This window comes from Nicotiana tomentosiformis, chromosome 4 (assembly GCF_000390325.3).
Source record: "Nicotiana tomentosiformis chromosome 4, ASM39032v3, whole genome shotgun sequence".
In the NCBI taxonomy this organism is placed as follows: Eukaryota; Viridiplantae; Streptophyta; class Magnoliopsida; order Solanales; family Solanaceae; genus Nicotiana; species Nicotiana tomentosiformis.
In genome coordinates this window covers 64426228-64447504 of record NC_090815.1, presented here as the reverse complement: position 1 = coordinate 64447504, position 21277 = coordinate 64426228, and the positions used below count along the sequence as shown (strand labels likewise).

At 42.3% G+C, this 21277-nt stretch overlaps 1 long non-coding RNA gene across 3 annotated transcripts; it reads left to right on the top strand.

The window, feature by feature from the left end:
* Positions 1–14164: 14164 nt before the first annotated feature.
* LOC104087706 (uncharacterized) lies at positions 14165–20168 on the top strand. 3 transcript variants are annotated; one of them, XR_684353.4, is made up of 6 exons: positions 14165–14374; positions 14630–14670; positions 15489–15540; positions 15903–15985; positions 18988–19196; positions 19823–20168. It is a non-coding gene; the product is annotated as an uncharacterized lncRNA (long non-coding RNA). The 3 variants fall into 3 exon arrangements; XR_684352.4 differs by having other exon boundaries at positions 18955–19196; XR_011415432.1 differs by having other exon boundaries at positions 15489–15985; positions 18955–19196.
* The last annotated feature ends 1109 nt before the right edge of the window (positions 20169–21277 follow it).

Sequence of the window (21277 nt, the reverse complement as noted above, 5' to 3'; positions counted from 1 at the left end):
CCAATATCATCAGATCGAGGGTCATAGAACAGCTGGGTCTACAAGACCAGATTGTGCCTGTAGTTCGAGTTCTAAACGGATTCAACATGGCATATGAGACCACTAAACGGGAGATAACCCTACCGGTGAATACCGCTGGAACCGTTTAGGAAATAAAGTTCTATGTGATCGAAGGAGATATGAGGTACAATGCTCTGTTCGTAAGGCCATGGTCTTATAACGTAAGGGCAGTACCTTGACATTACACCAGGTGTTGAAATTCCCCACACCAGTTTGAGTTAAAACAATTTATGGAGAGCAACTGGCCACAAAAGAGATGTTCGCGGTCGATGAGGTGGTCGCAGAGAACTCGAGTTCGGTCACTAAGGAAGAAACAAAATAGCAATCACTGACACTGGCCCCGACCGAACCAGGAAAGCATGAGACGATCGAGGACGACGACTACGGGGTTCCCAGGTCTTTCATAGCCACTGATGATTCTGATGCCACTAAGGCAACGGTCGAGGAGCTGGAGCAAGTCATACTGATCGAGCACCTGCCCGATCAGAATGTGTACCTGGGCACGGGATTAAGTCCCGAGCTCAGGAAAAAACTCATTAATTTTCTTATAGCTAACATAGATTGTTTTGCTTGGTCCCATATTGACATGACTTGGATCCCGCCTGAAATAAGTACTCACAATGTAAGCTTGGATCCGATGTTTTGCCCAGTTAAATAGAAGAAGAGGCCTCAGACTGAAGTCAAGCATGCATTCAACAAAGACGAGGTATCTAAACTCCTTAAAATATGCTCCATTTGGGAAGTTACATACCTGGATTGGTTAGCAAATGTAGTAGTGGTCCCTAAAAAGGGAAATGAATTAAGAATATGTGTAGACTACAAAGACCTGAACAAGGCATGCCCCAAGGACTCTTTTCCTCTGCCCAACATCGATCGCATGATCGATGCGACGGCCGGCCATGAGATCCTCAACTTTCTCGACACCTATTCCGTGTACAACCAAATTCGGATGGACCTGGGCGATTGGGAAAAAACTTCCTTCATCACTAAATACGACACCTATTGTTATAATGTAATGCCGTTCAGATTTAAAAATGCTGGTGCCACTTACCAACGCTTAGTAAACCGTATGTTCGAAGAACAAATAGGAAAATCGATGGAGGTTTACATTGGTGACATGTTAGTAAAGTCCCTGCGAGCAGAGGACCATTTGGAACATTTGCAAGAAACCTTCAACATACTAAAGAGATACAATATGAAGCTGAACCCGGAGAAATGCGCATTAGGGGTCGGATCTGGAAAGTTTCTCGGGGTTATGGTGTCCAACCGGGGAATCGAGATCAATCCTGACAACATCAAGGCCATAGAAGACATCACCATCATGGACAATGTCAAGGCCATTCAAAGGCTAACTGGGCGTATAGCCGCCTTGGGCCGGTTCATTTCAAGGACCTCCGATAAAATTCATCGGTTCTTCTCATTCTTAAAGAAGAAGAATAACTTCTCGTGGATGCTGGAGTGCCAATAAGCTTTGGAAGAACTCAAGCGGAACCTTTCGAGCCCACCTTTGCATCATACTCCGAAGGCAGACGAGCAGCTATACCTGTACTTAGCGATATCCGAGATAGCGGTAAGTGGGATCTTAGTCTGAGAAGAGGAAGGTACACAATTTCCTATCTATTATGTTAGCAGGACTTTGGGCGAGGCTGAAACTAGGTATCCTCACCTGGAGAAGTTGGCGCTCATTTTGCTAAGCGCCTCCCGGAAGTTAAAATCATATTTTCAATGCCATTCCATATGTTTCATAACTACTTACCCCTTAAGAAACATAATACATAAACCCGAGCTATCGGGATGATTGGCCAAATGTGCCGTGTAAATTACGGGTACGATATCGAATATCGACCCCGAATCGCCATCAAATCCCAAATTTTGGCAGACTTCATGGCCGACTTCACGCCGACCTTAATACCTGAAGTCGAAAGGGAATTGTTGCTGAACTCGGGGACTTCCTCGAGAATCTGGACCCTCTTTACGGATGGTGCCTCGAACGCAAAAAGGGTATGGGGTTGGCATTGTGTTAAATCCACCCATGGGTAACTGTCACGACCCAATTTCTCCCTCTACGAACCGTCGTGACAGCACCTAGTCTCTACGACTAGGTAATCCTAACACTTTTCCGAAAGTGAAACTAAAGCATGAACATTAAGTACTAACAGTAACAAATATCGAAGCGACTGAATGCCACTCGGCATATACAATTAACACCTCTGAAAATGTACAAAAAAATTTCCCAAGACCCGGAATACCGTAAGTCACAAGCTACTAAGAAGTCTTAACCGTTCTATACATCATTTCTATAGAAACAAGAAAATGAACATAGGGGGATAGAAGGGGACTCCGAGGATCTGCGGGCGCGAGCAGATGTACCTTGATGTCTCCAATAAGCAGCAGCGACTGCAACTAGTGATGAGGCTAGTAAGATGAACCTAGATCTGCACACGAAAAATATATGCAGGAAATGGCGTGAGTACACCACAACGGTACCCAGTAAGTGCCAAGCCTAACCTCGGTCGAGTAGTGACGAGATCAGGTCAGGCCTTACTGGTATAAATATAATGAAATAAGACAGAATGAAATATCGCAGTAAAATAAATACGAAAATCTAACAGGAATAGAATCAATGAAAGACAACAGCTCAGAACACAGTGATGACAACAGGGGATCTCTCAAGATACCGTGTCGTAGTCCCAAACGTAAATGTGCAGGGGGATCTCCCGGAATACCTTTTCGTAGCCCCAAAATAAATATGCAAAATAGGGGGATCTCCCGGAATACCGTTCCATAGTCCCAAAGTAAATATGCGGTATAGGGGGATCTCCCGGAATACCGTTCCGTAGTCCCAAAGTAAATATGCAGCGCAACCAACCGAAATGACAATTACAGCAAGAAATCCTACAGTTTAGACTAAGTTCAAGTCAAGGAAAGCAGGTAATTTCACTAAATATGCTGCACAAAGTTCAAATAGGCAGTTAAACAAGTTGTCATGCTATTCTTGTCTAAACAGGATAGTTACATATGCTAGTGTGTTTCAAATAAGGAGAAAACAAGTTATGGCTTAGTGAAAAACAGAGTTTTACAACAAATAGCCCGTATACGTACTCGTCACCTCACGTACATAGCGCTCGCATATTAAATAGTACCAAATCCTAAGGGGAGTTCCCCCACGCAAGGATAGACAAGGCACTTACCTCGAACCAAGCTCAAATCAATCTGTCACAATGCTCTTTCCACGAATATCCGACTCTGAATGGCTCAAATCTAGCTAAAACCAATTACGTAACATAAATATAGCTACAAGAAACTAATCTAGCTAATGAAATCAAAGCTAAGGCAAGAAATTAGAAAAACGCCCAAAAAGTCTCCCAGGGCCCACGTCTCGGAATCGGTTATAAGTTACCAAATATGAACACCCATTCACTCACGAGATCACTCGTACCAAAATTATCCAAATCCAATGTCTAAATCCCACCTCAAAACTCAGAAATTCGGTTGGGGAACTTTTCCCCCATTTTCCCAACTTTCTCACTCAAATTCCTTAATTAAATGAAGAAAACAACAATAGATTAATAAAATACAACCCAAAACAAGTTAGGAATCATTACCCCAAATCTTTTTTTGAAAATCCCTCAAGAAATCGCCTTCTCCCGAGCTCAAAAATCAAATTTGTGAATATGAACCTCAACCCTCGATTCTGCCCCTTTTTGCCCAACGATCTTCGCACTTGCAGGCCATGGGTCGCACCTGCGATGCCGCATCTGCGGAAAATCCCCCGCAAGTGTGGAAATTACTTAAGAGGGCTGGGTCCGCATCTGCGATAATGGGGTCCTCACCTGCGCGTGCGCACCTGCGGAACACTATCTGCTTCTGTGATCTTCCTCCGCGCCTGCGAATCCTTGGGCGCATCTGCGGGCATCACAGATGCGGAAATTCATCGCACCTGTGACCCCTGGTCAAGCCTCCGAAATACGCATCTGCGCCTGTTCCTCTGCACGTAAGAGTCCGCACCTGCGGTCTCCCCTCCGCAGGTGCGAAAAACCAGAACCAGCAAAAACTCAGCAACTTCCATAAGTCCAAAATTTATCCGTTAAGCATCCGAAACACACCCGAGACCCCCGGGACCTTAACCAAACATACCAACCAATCCTAAAACACCATACAAACTTAGTCGAGCCCTCAAATCGTATCAAACAATGCTAAACTCACGAATGTCCCTCCAAATCAAACTTAAAGAAACTTGAAAATTCCAAATTCGACAACCGATGCCGAAACCAATCAAACCACGTCCGATTGACCCCAAATTTTTCACACAAGTTATAATAAACACTATGGACCTACTCCAACTTCCGGAATCGGAATTCAACCCCGATATCAAAAATTCCACTACCGGTCCAAAACTTCAAAAATTTGACTTTCGCCATTGCAAGTCTAAATAAGCTACGGACCTCCAAAACATAATTCGGGCACGCTTCTAAGCCCAAAATTACCCAACGGAGCTAACGGAACCAACAAAACTCCACTCCGGAGTCTTCTTCACATAGTTCCGACTACAGTCAAAATTTTAAGACTTAAGCTTTCATTTAGGGACTAAGTGTCCCAAATCACTCCAACAACCAAAATGAAACCTCCCGGCAAGTCACAATAGCAGAAATAGACATGGAAGAAGCAGTTAATAGAGGATCAGGACTATAACTCTAAAAATGACCGGCAGGGTCGTTATATCCTCCCCCTCTTAAAACAATCGTTTGTCCTCGAACGAGTATAGAGATATACCTGAAGTGGTGAAAAGATGAGGAAAACGGCTGCGCATATCCTGCTCGGTCTCCCAAGTCGCCTCCTCGACCGGCTAATCCCACCATAGAACCTTTACTAAGGCAATGTTCTTTGACCTCAGCTTCCAAACCTGCCTGTCCAAAATAGCCACTGGCTCCTCAACATAGGATAGATCCTGGTCCAACTGGACTAAGCTAAAATCCAACACATGGGACGGATCATCGTGATACCTCCGGAACATCGAAACAGGAAATATCGGATGAACTCCCGCTAGGCTGGGAGGTAAGGCAAGCTCATAAACAACCTCCCCAACTCGCCGAAACACCTCAAAGGGTCCAATAAACCTTGGGCTCAGTTTGCCCCTCTTTCCGAACCTCATAACACCCTTCATAGACGAAACCCGAAGCAGGACCCGCTCTCCAACCATGAATGCAACATCACAAACCTTTCGGTCCGCATAGCTCTTCTGTCTGGACTGGGCTGTGTGAAGTTTATGCTGTATCACCTTCACCTTCTCTAAGGCATCCTGAACCAAGTCCGTACCCAATAATCTGCCCTCGCCCGGCTCGAACCAACCCACCGGGGACCGACACCGCCTACCATACAGAGCTTCATACGGTGCCATCTGAATGCTGGACTGATAACTGTTGTTGTAGGCAAACTCCGCAAGTGGCAAGAACTGATCCCAAGAGCCTCCAAACTCCATCACACACGCACAGAGCATATCTTCAAGAATCTGAATAGTACGCTCGGACTGCCCGTCCGTCTGAGGGTGAAAAGCTGTGCTCAACTCCACCCGAGTACCCAACTCCTGATGTACGGCTCTCCAGAACCGTGATGTAAACTGCGTGCCCCAGTCAGAGATGATAGATACCGGTACGCCATGAAGTCTGACAATCTCACGAATGTAAATTCGAGCCACCTGCTCGGAAGAATTGGTAGTCATCACAGGAATGAAATGAGCTGACTTGGTCAGCCTGTCCACAATCACCTAAACTGCATCAAACTTCCGCTGAGTCCGTGGGAGTCCAATAACGAAGTCTAATAGTGATCCGCTCCCATTTCCACTCCGGAATCTCTATCTTCTAAAGCAACCCACCAGGTCGCTAATGCTCATACTTCACCTGTTGGCAATTTAGATATCTAGCCACATACTCTACTATATCCTTCTTTATCCTCCTCTACCAATAATGCTGCTTCAGGTCCTGATACATCTTCGCGGCACCCGGATGAATGGAGTACCGCGAGCTGTGAGCCTCCTGGAGAATCAACTCACGCAAACTGTCCACATTGGGCACACATAACCTGTCCTGCATTCTCAATACGCCATCATCCCCAATAGTGACCTCCTTAGCATCACGGTGCTGGACCGTGTCCTTAAGGACAATCAAATGGGGGTCATCATACTGATGCTCCCTGATACGATCATAAAGAGAAGACCAAGAGACCACACAAGCTAATACTCGACTCGGCTCAGAAATATTCAATCTCACAAACTGGCTGTCTAAGGCCTGAACATCCAATGCCATAGGCCTCTCTACTGCTGGTAGATATGCTAAACTCCCCAAATTCTCTGCCCGACGACTCAAAGCATCGGCCACCACATTAGCCTTCCCGGGATGGTACAAAATGGAAATGTCATAATCCATAAGCAGCTCTAACCACCTCCTCTGGCGCATACTGCAAACTCCGGTGATCAGTGTAGATCTCACAAGGAACCCCGTACAAATAGTGCCTCTAAATCTTTAAGGCATGAACAATAGCTTTTAGCTCAAGGTCGTGGACATGATAGTTCTTTTCATGTACATTCAGCTGTCTGTATGCGTAGGAAATCACCCTACGGTCCTGCATCAACACCGCGCTGAGGCCAACTCGCGAAACATCACAATAAACTGTATAAGACCCCGAACCCGAAGGCAATACCAATACTGAGGCTGTAGTCAAAGCTGTCTTGAGCTTCTGAAAGCTCCCCTCACACTCCTCTGTCTACCTGAACGGAGCACCCTTTTGGGTCAGCCTGGTCATAGGTGCTGCAATAGAAGAAAATCCCTCAACAAACCGACGGTAATACCCCGCCAAACCAAGGAAGCTCCGGATCTCTGTAGCTGAGGATGGTCTGGGCAAACTCTACACTGCTTCCACCTTCTTCGGATCCACCTTGATCCCCTCAATCGACATAATATGACCCAAGAATGCCACGGAATCTAACTAGAACTCACATTTTGAGAACTTTGCATACAACTTCTTTTCTCTCAAAGTCTGAAGCACTGTCCTTAGGTGCAGCTCATGATCCTCCCGAGTCCGGGAATACACTAGAATGTCATCAATGAATACGATGATGAAAGAATCAAGATAAGGCCGGAACACACTGTGCATCAAGTGCATAAAGGCTGCTGGGGCATTGGTCAGCCCAAATGACATCACAAGGAACTCGTAATGGCCATACCGAGTCCTGAAAGCAGTCTTCGGGATATCTGGCTCCCGAATATTCAACTGATGACAACCTGAACATAAGTCAATCTTAGAAAACACTCTAGCAACCTGCAACTGATCAAATAAGTCATCAATACGAGGCAATGGATACCTGTTCTTCACTGTGACTTTGTTCAACTGGCGGTACTCAATACACATCCGCATAGAACCATCCTTCTTTACAAATAAGACAGGAGCACCCCAAGGTGATACACTGGGCCGAATGAAGCCCTTATCAAGCAACTCTTGTAACTGCCCCTTCAAATCCTTCAACTTATGAGGAGCCATACGGTATGGAGGAATAGAGATGGGCTGAGTGCCCAGCAACAAATCAATGCCGAAATCAATATCTCTGTCGGGCGACATGCCTGAAAGATCAGCTGGGAACACATCTGGATAGTCCCTCACTACTAGAACTGACTCAACTGTAGGGGTATCAATACTGACATCTCTCACACAAGCTAGATACGCGTCACACCCCTTCTCAACCATTCGTTGAGCTTTAAGCAATGAAATAACTCGGCTGGGAGTATACTCTAAGGTACCTCTTCACTTTAATCGTGGTAAGCCTGGCATAGCCAGCGTCACAGTCTTAGCGTGACAATCAAGAATAGCATAATGGGGCGACAACCAGTTCATGCCCAAGATGACATCAAAATATACCATGCTTAGTAATAATAAGTCGGCTTTGGTCTCAAAACCACTAAGAGCAATCAAACACGACCGATACATGCGGTCCACAACAAGAAAATCTCCTACAGGAGTAGACACATAAATATGGGAACTCAAAGAATCCCGAGATACGCCCAAATGTGGGGAAAAATAAGAGGATACATATGAATACGTAGAGCCTGGGTCAAATAATACCGACACATCTCTATGACAGACTGGAACAATACATGTAATGACAAAGTCAGAAGCAACTGCCTCTGTACGAGCCGGAAGAGCATAATACCTGGCCTGGCCTCCCTCTCTAGGGCGACCTCGACCTTCCCCGACCTCCACTTCGAGTTGGCTGAGCAGGTGGGGCGGTAGCTGGTGCAGGAATCATAGCTTGAGGACCCGGTGGAGCACATGGTGGCTGAGAAGTCTGTGGAGGTGCAACCCTCCTAAGTCTGGGGCAATCCCTCACCATATGGCGGGTGTCGCCATACTCAAAACAACCCCTCGGAGGGCGTGGCTACTGTGACTGACTCGGGCCAAGTCTGCTGGGCTGGCCACTAAAAGTACACCGAGCAGGAGGCACACTAGATACTGGCGGTGCATAATAAGGCTCCTGGGACCTAGAAGGGGCTGGAACACCACTGGCGGCTGGAAGAGATGAATGAACGGGGTGACCCACATAACTCCTACCATGGCGGGTTGTTGGGGCACGAGCTCCAGAATAAGAACCAGTCTCTCGAGACCTCTTGGCCTCTCTCTCCTCTCGGTCCTGGGCAAGCATGCCCTCCAATCTCTTAGCAATGCTGGTAAGGAATATCCATCTCCAGCTTCCTGACTATACTAATCCTGATACTGGGGTGGAGTCCCTCAATAAATCGTTGAACCCTCTCTCGAACTGTGGCAACCAAGGCCGGTGCATGTCGGCCAAATCACTGAAGCGGACTGCATACTCTGACACAGTCATAGCACCCTGGTGCAGCTACTCAAACTCCGCGCGCCATGAGTCCCTGAGGCTCTGAGGGACATACTCTCTCAAAAATATGTCCGAGAACTGAATCCATTCAAGTGAAGCTGCCTCATCTGGACTACTCAACTCATAAGCACGCCACCACTGATAGGCTGGTCCTCTAAGCTGGAAAGTGGTAAAAGAAACCCCACTCATCTCCGCTATGCCCATAGTACGGAGAATGCGATGACACTCCTCCAGAAAACCCTGAGCATTATCTGTAGCCAATCTGCTGAAGGTAGGTGGGTGATACTTCTGGTACCTCTCAAGTCTGAGCTGCTCTGCCTCAAAAGTGGCTGTCCTAGTCTCATGCTGAACCGGGGCTACCGGCGGCATGGGAATGAACTCTAGGTCCTGATCAACCTGGACCCTCTGCTCAGGAGTGTGGGTTGTGGGAGTCTGTGCCCCTCCCCCGGCTTGAGATCTGGCGGGAGCTAACGGAATCAATCCAGCCTGAGCTAAGGTGCTGAACATGCTCATGAACTGGGCTAGAGTCTCCTGGAGGGCTGGTGCAGCAATAGGAACCTTCGGTGCCTGCCCTCCAGCTGGATCTGCTTGGGACTCCTCTGTCGCAGCTCGCGCGAGTGCTCTGGCTACACCGCGTGGCCGTATTCTACCCCAACCCTGGCCTTTGGTGGCTCTAGCAGGGGGAGCGGGTGCCTGGTCGTCAGATCCTCCGGTACGGGTCCTCACCATCTGCGAGAAAGAATAGAATAGAGAATTTTTAGAATTTGATGCCAATAACTCGCACGACAAGGAATCAAATAAGTATGTTTGTTCCTAAGAGTTCCATAGCCTCCCGAAGATAAATACAGATGTCTCCGTACCGATCTGCGAGACTCTAATAAACCGGCATGTGACTCACGACTCCTATGAACCTAGAGCTCTGATACCAACTTGTCACGACCCAATTTCTTCCTCTATGAACCATCGTGACGACACCTAGTCTCTACGACTAGGTAAGCCTAACACATTTGCGGAAGTGAAACTAAAGCATGAACATTTACTACTAACAGTAACAAATATCGAATAAGCAACTGAATGCCACTCGGCATATACAATTAACAGCTCCAAAAATGTACAAAACAATTTCCCAAAATTCGGAATACCGTAAGTCACAAGCTACTAAGAAGTCTTAACCATTCTATACATCATTTCTACAGAAAGAAGGAAAATGAACATAGGGGGATAGAGGGGGACTCTGAGGATCTGCGGGCTTGAGTAGATGTACCTTGAAGTCTCCAATAAGCAGCAGCGACTGCAACTAGTGATGAGGCAGGTAAGATGAACTTGGATCTGCACATACAAAATATGTGCAGGAAAGGGCGTGAGTATACCATAATGGTACCCAGTAAGTGCCAAGCCTAACCTCGGTTGAGTAGTGACGAGATCAGGTCAGGGCCCTACTAGTATAAATATAATGAAATAAGACAGAATGAAATATCACAGTAAAATAAATATGGAAATCTAACAGGAATAGAATCAATGAAAGACAATAGCTCAGAACACAATGATGATAACAGGGGATCTCCCTAGATACCGTCTCGTAGTCCCAAACGTAAATGTGCAGGGGGATCTTCCGGAATACCGTTCTGTAGTCCAAAAATAAATATGCAAAATAGGGGGATCTCGCGGAGTACCGTTCCATAGTTCCAAAGTAAATATGCAGTACAGAGGGATATCCCGGAATACCGTTCCGTAGTCCCAAAGTAAATATGTAGCGCAACCAACCAAAATAACAATTACAGCAGGAAATCCTACAGTTTAGTCTAAGTTCAAGTCAAGGAAAGCATGTAATTTCACTAAACATACTGCACAGAGTTTAAATAGGCAGTTAAACAAGTAGGCATGCTATTCTAGTCTAAACAGGATAGTTACATATGCTAGTGTGTTTCAAATAAGGAGAAAACAAGTTATGACTTAGTGAAAAATGGAGTTTTACAACAAATAGCCCGTGTACGTACTCGTCACCTCATGTACACGATGCTCACATATTAAACAGTACCAAATCCTAAGGGGAGTTCCCCCACGCAAGGTTAGGCAAGCCACTTACCTCAAACCAAGCTCAAATCAATCCGTCACAATGCTCTTTCCACGAATATCCGACTCCGAATGACTCAAATCTAGCCAAAACCAATTACATAACATAAATATAGCTAACGAAATCAAAGCTAAGGCAAGAAATTAAAAAAAAGCCCAAAAAGTCTCCCCGGGCCCATGTCTCGGAATCGGGTAAAAGTTACCAAATATGAATACCCGATCACTCACGAGATCACTCGTACCAAAATTATCCAAATCCGATGTCTAAATCCCACTAAAACTCAGAAATTTGGTTGGGGAACTTTTTCCCCATTTTCCCAACTTTCTCACTCAAATTCCGTAATTAAATGAAGAAAATAACAATAGATTAACTAAATACAACCAAAAACAAGTTAGGAATCGTTACCCCAAAGCTTTCTCTGAAAATCCCTCAAGAAATCGCCTTCTCTCGAGCTCAAAAATCAAATTTTTGAATATGAACCTCAACCCTAGATTCTGCCCCTTTTTGCCCAGCGATCTTCGCACGTGCGGGCCATGGGACGCACCTGCGATGCCGCATCTGCAGAAAATCTCCCGCAGGTGCAGAAATCACTTAAGAGGGATGGGTCCGCACCTGCGGCAATGGGGGCCGCACCTGCCCGTGTGCGCCTGCGGAACACTGTCCGCTTCTGTGGTCTTCCTCCGCTCCTGCGAATCCTTGGGAGCATCTGCGGGTATCGCAAATGCGTAAATTCCTCGCATATACAACCCCTGGTCAAGCTTCCGAAATCCGCATCTGCGCCTGTTCCTCCGCACGTGCGAGTCCGCACCTGCGGTCTCCCCTCCGCAGGTGCGAAACAGCAGAACCATACAAAACTCACCAACTTCCCTAAGTCCAAAATTCATCCGTTAAGCATCTGAAACACACCCGAGACCCCCGGGACCTTAACCAAACATACCAACCAATCCTAAAATACCATACAAACTTAGTCGAGCCCTCAAATCGCATTAAATAATGCTAAAATCACGAATCACCCTCCAAATCAAACTTAAAGAAACTTGAAAATTCCATATTCGACAACCGATGCCGAAGCTAACTAAACCACGTCCGATTGACCCCAAATTTTTCACACAACTCATAATCAACACTACGGACCTACTCCAACTTCCAGAATTGAAATCCGACCCCGATATAAAAAATTTCACTACCGGTCCAAAACTCTAATAATTCGACTTTCCCCATTTCAAGCCTAAATAAGCTATGGACCTCCAAAACACAATCTGGACACGCTCCTAAGTCCAAAATCACACAACGGAGCTAACGGAACCGACAAAACTCCATTCCGGAGTCGTCTTCATACAGTTCTGACTACGGTCAAAATCTTAAGACTTAAGCTTTTGTTTAGGGACTAAGTGTCCCAAATCACTCCAAAAACCAAAACAAAATCTCCAAGCAAGTCACAATAGCAGAAATAGATATGGGAGAAGCAGTTAATAGGGGATCGGGGCTATAACTCTAAAAATGACCGGCCGAGTCGTTACAGTAACGTAGTTAGATAATCTTTATAACTGTGAAATTGACGAAAAATGAGGCCGAGTATGAGGCCATGATTGCAAGTCTCGGATTGGCTAAAAGCCTGGGGGCCGAAGTGATCGAAGCTAAATGTGATTCCCTCCTTGTGGTGAATCAAGTCAATGGGACGTTTGAAGTAAAAGAGGAACGATTGCGGAGATACCTGGATAAACTACAGGTAACTCTACATCGATTCAAGGAGTGGACCTTGCAACACGTACCACGGGATCTAAACAGCGAAGCCGATGCTCTAGCCAACTTGGGGTCATCTGTTGATGAGGATGAGTTCAACTCAGAAACGGTCATACAACTCATGAAATCGGTAGTGGAAGAAGCCCACACCGAGATAAACTCGACAAGCTTAACTTGGTACTGGATAAACAAGTATATAGATTACCTAAAGACCGGGAAGCTACCCTCGGATCCTAAAGAATCAAGAGCTCTACATACGAAGGCGGCCAGGTTAAGCCTGTCCGAAGATAACACCCTATTCAGAAGAACATTCGATGGCCCACTTGCCGTATGTCTGGGGCCGGGAGACACCAAATACGTTTTGAGTGAAGTTCACGAAGGCACCTGCGGAAACCACTCAGGGTCCACATCGGTAGTCCATAAAATAATCAGAGCCGGCTATTACTGGATCGATATGGAGAAACATGCTAAGGAGTTCGTACGGAGACGCGACGGCTGTCATAGGCACGCACCGATGATCCACCAGCCCGAGGAGCTGCTGCATTCGGTCTTGTCACCTTGGCCATTCATGAAATGGTTAATAGACATCGTCGGTCCGCTGCCATGGGCATCCTGTAAGGCTCAATTTATATTATTTATGACTGACTATTTTTCTAATTGGGTTGAAGCTTGGGCATTTGAGAAAGTCAGAGAGAAAGAAGTTATTAATTTTATTTGGGACCACATAATATGTCGGTTCGGAATGCCGGCCGAGATCGTATTTGACAACGAAAAACAGTTCATCGACAGTAAGGTGAGCAAATATTTTGAGGACCATAAGGTCAAGAGGATCCTATCAACTCCCTACAAACAAGACCATACTCCAAAACCTTAAGAGGAGACTGATCGACGCCAAAGGAAAATGGAAGAAAATTTTGCCCGAAGTCCCGTGGGCGTACCGTACGACCTCAAAATCTAGTAGCGGGGCCACCCCATTCTCGTTGGTCTACGACGCTAGGAGAATTAAGTTTCAAGTTCCGATATGCGACTGAAGAGTCAAACGGTGAGGCCATGAACATGAGACTGGAACTATTGGATGAGAGGCGCGAGGCTGCCCTTGTCCGGTTGGCCACCCAAAAACAACGGATCAAAAAGTATTACAACCGGAGAGCTAACCTTCGACACTTCAATATCGGGGACTTGGTATTAAGAAAGGTGGTATTGAATACTCGAAACCCAAACAAAGGGAAGGTGGGGCCGAACTGGGAAGGTCCATATTAAATTATCAAGATTACCGGTAAAGGTTCATACAAGCTCGAAGCAGGGAATGATGAGCAACTTCCAAATACCTGGAACGTGACCCACTTAAAACGATACTACTGCTAAGGTACGATACCATTCTTTCTTATCTTTATACACGTGTTACTGTTTAATAATCGGTGTGGCTAACAACTGGTTTCCACCTCCATTTTCACTTATACACCCAAACACTTCTCTTTCTTTCTTCAAATATATCTTCCTTCTACTTTCCCTCACTTTATTATCTTCTCTGTTATCATATTCTCTCTGCAAAATTCTATTCCTATAAATAGGTCCTCCTCCATTGTTGCAAATTAGTCCTTCTTCAGTGTTTCTTGGTGAGCTCTCTTTCATTTAAGATTTTTTTTCCTTTTTCTTATCAAGTCTTTTTTCTTTCCAAAATTTGATGGGTTTCTTTGTCGAGATGGTTAGAACGAGTAATTCTACATAGAGTCTTCTTTCTTTTTCTGTGTTGATAATTTAGTTTAAAGGTATTTTTCTCATTGATTTGAAAAAATATCTTATCGGTTGTTTGCATATCATTTTTCACTTCTTCTTACCGTTTGATATTTCTTGAACATTATATATGTCAGGAGACTCAGGACTATGATATGGCCATTCAAAGTTACCGCATGTGAGTGTTTTGTCATTTTTTGCTCATATTATAATTGAATGTTGTTGAATATTGAACGCTCCAAATAAACCTTGAATGCTAGCATAGCCGGGAAATGTTTCCTCACAATTGTTGCTTAGCTCCTGTGCGGCTTACGGTAGTTTAGATTGGTATGTTAACTGGTGCTTAATAGGAATCTTCAATTCTATTCTTGCATTAATTTATATTCATAAATTTTTGGGTGTTTCCTTGTCTATGTAATATCAGCGTGTTTGCTCTCTTTCCTTTATTTAATTAAGTTAACATCTACTATTTTAAGGAATTTTGCTTAAATAAGAAAAAATCTGGACTCTTTTTTTTTTTTTTTTTGAATCTGCAAAATCTGGAGTCTTGATTTAATTTTGGTTAATCTGACGTTCTTGCAAATGTTTTGTTAATGTATTTGACCAATGTAGGGTTATCATTCAATTTTGTCTTTGTTTTTCTAAATACTTAGACTGCTTTTTGGGGAATAATTCATTGCAGTTTTGAAATTATGAAGCTTTGTTCCAAAGGGTTTCCTTTATTCAGACTAATTCAAGATATTTACTCAAACTAATCAACCCGAGATAGTCCAATTTAGGGTTGCAGGATATTCCTGGAGAACTTTATTTATCATTATGAATTTTCATAGTTATCAACTAATAATGGAAAAGGTTATCAACTAATAAGGGGAAAGGACTGGACATGATTCCATGGTTAATAGGGAGTGTACATGTCTGTCATTTTCTATTCCCTAAATTTTGCCTTGTTCCTTTCTTTAACTTATTGCTCCACTTCTCCCTGTCTTTCATGTGCAGCTTATGGAAATAAACCATACATATTTGTGTGAACATCGATCCTAATTCACAGGTACAATTGTGTATCGCCCCATCTTTAGACTAGAAAAAGAGCTTGATTGGCTAGATTTCTGCTAAAGTGTTGCAGAGGCTAATGACATTCTAAAAAACATGGACCAACTTTTTAAAGGAATCACTATATTTATCTATTCAACTAATAATGTGGAAATAAATTCCTATTAAAGTTGTTTAAGTGAGTTAATTTAAGGCTTTAGATTTCCTAAACTGTTAGGAGAAGTAGATGTTTATGAGACTTTAGAGGTTAATGAATATTAGTTGGCTATTTGAGTTGACTCGCTTTATATATCCTTGAAATTCTAGACTCTAGACATGCCCTATTGTAACTTTATTTTTATGTCACGAGCTGTTTTCAAGACTATGTCAAGGAGCACATTCCACTGGTTCCATCTACTGTAGCAACCATATTGAGAATGCAGTAGCATGATTGCTTTGTCAGGGTAAGTATTATGTTTTGCCCTGTCTCATTCATTTTTCTTATACATATCGACCAGGCATGGTTTCACTATTTGAACTTCAAGTGAAATTGAGATACTGCTTTGAATATTTATTTCAAGTAAGAACTAATATTTATGAATGTGCGTGCTTTCCTCTGATTCGGTTTTTTCCCTGGTCTTCCTGAGACTGTTTTTAGAAAACTGGATCCTAAACCTTCTCTTTCTCACCTAGCAAATTAGGAGACATTGATGAATAATGAGAATGTATTTTCATGATTCTGGAGGTCCTTATTTGATGTCAATAAAGGAATTTCTACATTTACTCATGATGACGATTAATTGATTAATTCTTACTATAAAGAATCAAATAAGGAATTAAAGAAAAATTTAAAAGACCGAATTTCGGTAAATTCATGAACTCCGTTAGATTATTCTTAGCTTTATCTCAAAAAGAAAGGTGGTGTTCTGAGAGAAGTGGAGTAAGTACCTCCTACTTTTATAGATTTGGGCGAGTTTGTAGATGAGAATTGTAGTTGGAGTTAGGTTGGAGAGAACTGTAACTCTGTGGTATCCAGTATCACTATAGAAATTAATTTAGAAGTGACATTGTTCTTTGTTGCTTTAGAAAGTAATAGGAGACTGATAAAATTCTTAATTTGATCCATTTCAAAGCTCGCATCTTTTAAGCAAAAGAGAATGTCTGCAGCTGCTTATTTAAGCAACATGTCCTTACATTTCTTGGAAGAAACACTCAAAATAATTGAGAGAATTCATAGGGTAACTTTTGACTGTTGTCTTTCCTATATGAGTTAGTAATTGAAGCTATTCATGGATTATTGTTCCTAAACTATCTCTAAAGAAATCCTATGATCCAATTTATTCCTTTCTATATTTTGAATTTTATACGGCTAATTTTAGCATCAAGATACAGAATTAATTAAAGCTCCAGTAAGGGGACATATTTAGGAACCCACTAGCAGTTAGTACTATGTACTCTGCTAATTTTTGTTGTAGGTATATTATTTGAAAATTCGATGTGTTTAAGATTTACGAATATTTTATTAGTATATGTATGTGTTATGTTGCAGGACAAGATCTGAAACAGATGGTTAACAATTGTGAATTGTTCCACTTCTCTTGTTTGCTCTGTTATCCTCTAACAAATTAGAGCAGAATAATATTTTATACCTTTCATATTGGTTCATTGTTATTTTTCCTTTTATAAGGGAGTTTCTATCTTCCCTTAATTTTTTTTGAAGGTTGTTTACCTTGTATTCAATATTTATATTAAGGTGTTAATAAAAACTAATTTATTAAATGTTTGTTGTGTTTACGGTTTTGAATGTTTTTGGAGCACTTCTTTAATAGACACACAAGGATGAACAAGAAGACGAAATCTATAATAAATCTATATTAACATATTCAGAGCACTTCTTTTATAACACTTGTTACACCCCATATTTTCGTAAGAGTATGTCGTAAGTCAATTGATGTATTCTCAGAAATGAAATCATCTTTAAAAAGTTTACAAAGTAAGTTAATCATGTTACCGTGGAGGTTACAAATACTTAAGATCATGAATACCAAGTACCAAGAGGGTCAGAAGGCTTAGAAGTTAAGCGAATTGAAGAAAATAAATTTCGTCGAAAGTCGACAAGTTGGAATGTTATAACATGTACTTTTGGAGTGAGACTAGGGTGCTTAACATTATAAGGAGTTTATGTTATGAGTTATTCTAGTCGTATGATAGTCGTGTATAATGTTTCGAAATCAAGAGAGTTATGGAACAAAAGTTGGCAAAGGTCATCACAAGTTACATTCATAAATGTGCTGAAAATTAGGTCAAATGTAGCTGCGTTTTTCTATAAATATACTTGAAATTACGGGATGATCTACCTACCAAGTTGAAGATCTACGACTCTAGTTTCGAATGACTTTAACTGTTCCTCGATACAATATCGAAGAAGAGATATCCGCATTTTTGCGAGATTATGCAAGCAACTCTCATTGGACCCACAAAGTTAGTGTAAAACTCCAGCTTGTATTTAAGTCAATACTAAATCGTTTTAACTCATTTTCCTCGTCCAAAACAATTCCTAAACCCTCCTTAATACTCTCCAAGTGTTCCTCCATGATTCTAGGGTGAAAACTTAAGATAAAAACATGAATCCAACGCTAGAAATCCGGTGGTGCTTGCTAGATCGTAGTTCTTCATCTTGTGGCTGTTTTGGAGGATTCTTCAAAGTGAAGTAACCTCAGGTTTCGTGTTGTTCTTGTTGATTAAGGTAATAATCAGTCCCTCCTTCATATATATTAGATTTTTAAGGTGAACTACAAGTGTTTACACGTCAACTTGAACACCAAAGGTTGATTCAAGAAGAGAATACAATACCTACAATGTTGTGGTGTCATTGAGGATAGTTGTGGGCTGTACTTAGCTGAAATTTCATTTTGTTTCTACTGGTTAAGGTGAGTATAACATCCTACTATATTTTTTTGAAGTTGTTTGTGCGTTGGTTGCATTATTTGAGCAAAGTACTACAAAAGGAGACTTGAAATAGTTTGAGATGTTATTGTTTTAATGGACTGTTTTGGAAAGGTTGTTTCCATGAACTTTAAATGGTTGGAAACCTTTGAAAATGACTTTCTTATGATGTTGTTATTAATATTATCTACATGTCGAACTTGTTGTTGGTATTGTGAATGAATATGAAGGGAAAGGACAATATAACAATGAAAAGTTGTACTTGTTGTTGTTGTTAGATTGTTGGGCTGTTTGAGGGTGAATTGGGAGATGAATAGGAGGTTTGAAGTCCTCCCATTGTACTTAATATCATTATGGCTATGTTATTAAGTTAATGAATAAATGTCTTTGGGGTTAAAGGTTTAAAAATGGATTCAATTCGAGCTTGCCGTTTGTCGTGTTAAATAGTAGTTTCATTGGTGATATTTATGCACTTGTTGTTTTGTAGCTTGATTTGTGCTGTGGTGCTGAAAGTATATAGGTGAAGGTTTTATGGGTTCGTGTTGGTTGATGGACTTGGGAAAGCAAGGAAAACAGGGGAGATGCTGCCCGTTTTAATATAAAATAAGCTTGTCGTTCGTTATACGATAGTTGCATCTTTCGTAGCTTAACGATATCATTATTATCGTTCATGTAGATTGAAGTGTGACAAGAGGAGTTCAACGTGGTTATTGGACAGATTGTGATAAGGTATATTAAGACAGTTTCTTCTTTCTTTTGATATGATCTAAAGTGAAATTAACGTAGATGATATGCTATTTTATAACGGATCTACTTCTAGCAACTAAGGCTGTCCATGTTTTTCTTTCCTTATAAAGTTATTCTAAGAAAGTATGTGTGATCCGTGAATCCTATTGAAGTTCATATTGATGGTATGATGTCCATAATGTTAATCGAAGGGGCAACGACCTTACGTCACTTTGGAAGGTTGAAATTGTGATTCAATGAGTCCAGCATGCATTATATATATGTATCTATTTTACTCTATCGAGTTGCGCTATAGTCAGTCGGGTACGACACCTATTGTGCAACCACTGATCAGTTGGGTTTACCGAGCTCCACGTGACCAGGAATGATTCTACCGAGCCTTATGATGGTCGGTACATTTTTACTGAGTCCTCTTCGAGGCCGGGTACGATATGATGATGACGATGCCCACAAAGGCGTATGTCATTAAAGTTATATGTATATATATGTATCATGCATTTTATGCCAGTCGCCCTCAGAGGCACTCAGATGTTATCTCTATCTCTCTTTACATTACTATTCTTATCTATGCTTTCTTATCTTACTTACTCGGTACTTTATTCGTACAGACGTCCTTTTTCTTGGGGATATTGCGTTTCATGGCTGCAGGTCCCGATAGATATATTGGTAGTCCTCCTTGTAGGCTATTAGCTCAATGGAAGGTGTTGGTGCACTCCACTTGCTCCGGAGTTGCCTATTTGATCAGTATGCTTAGGACATATATTGACTGGTATGGCGGGGCCCTGTCCTGGCCTTTATGATGTTTATGTACTTTTAGAGCCTTGTAGACATATGTCATATATATGGATGATTGTATGGCCTCGTCAGCCTATGATTTGAGTGTACAAATGATCATTTCGGTCTTATAGGCCTATGTGTCACATGTATAAGTTAGTATACCATGTTTGGTCGTCCTATGTCGAGTATTCTCTTATGTTTAGTTCTGGTTATCTCATGACGGCCTTTCCGGTTCATTTACCCATGATAGTATGATAAGAAGGATACATTACGTTGGTACTCGGTTGAGTTAGGTAATGGGTGCCCGTCACGGCCCTTCAGTTTGTGTCATGACGAAAGTGGTATCAGAGTTGTTCTATCCTAGGGAGTCTACAAGCCGTGTCTGGTAGAATCTTATTTATGGGTGTGTTGTGTACCACACTTATAAGCAGGAGGCTACAGGGCATGTAGGACTATCTTTCTTTCTTCTTACTTTAGATCGTGTGGTAGAGCTCAGTTGTAATAATTCAGACTCCTAAATTCTATTTTAGTCGTAATACAACGATACCTACATCCAAAAAGACATTTGGTGAGAGATTGAATGTGGCTCCAGCCAGTGTGGTGGCGAACACGCTAATGTCTAAGCTATGATGTTTACCTTGTAGACGGAGGTGGCTGTGGAAGATTTGAGTAAGAGGAACTCGATTTTGCATCATGTTTATGATGAGTAAATGTTAGGTCTTCAGCAGATCATGTGTGTACTAAGATGTGTGAGCTTCTTGATAAGGATCCCTAAGGCTTGAATATCTATCCACCCATAAGGAAAAAAAAGCAAGGAGAGAATCGGAAGGTAGATACAAGTTTCAACAAATAAAAGAAGCAAAATGAAGAATGGTACGAGGTACCCAGTTAGTAAAGATTATGAGTTACAATTCAGGAAGAGACATATAAGTATTCCGAGTTACCTTCAACAGTAATAGAGATATTTAGACTTGACAACCCCCATCTCAGTTATGCCCTATGGTAGCTAACATATATTGTTTAAAAGAATGATGGGATATCAGGATCCTGCTGGGGTTAGAGTAACCCAAAATGGTTGATAGATTGTTAGCGTTAGCTGACATTTCTGAAGGATATTGCAAATATGATAACAGTTCTCCTTGTGAGACACCCAGATGGTGCACTCTAAAAAAGTACATGTCATGACCCAAAACGCATTATAGATCGTGATGGCGCCCAACGTCGCCTGTAGGAAAGCCAACGGTGAACTACCAACTTAATTATGCATTTTATTAATTTTGAAATCG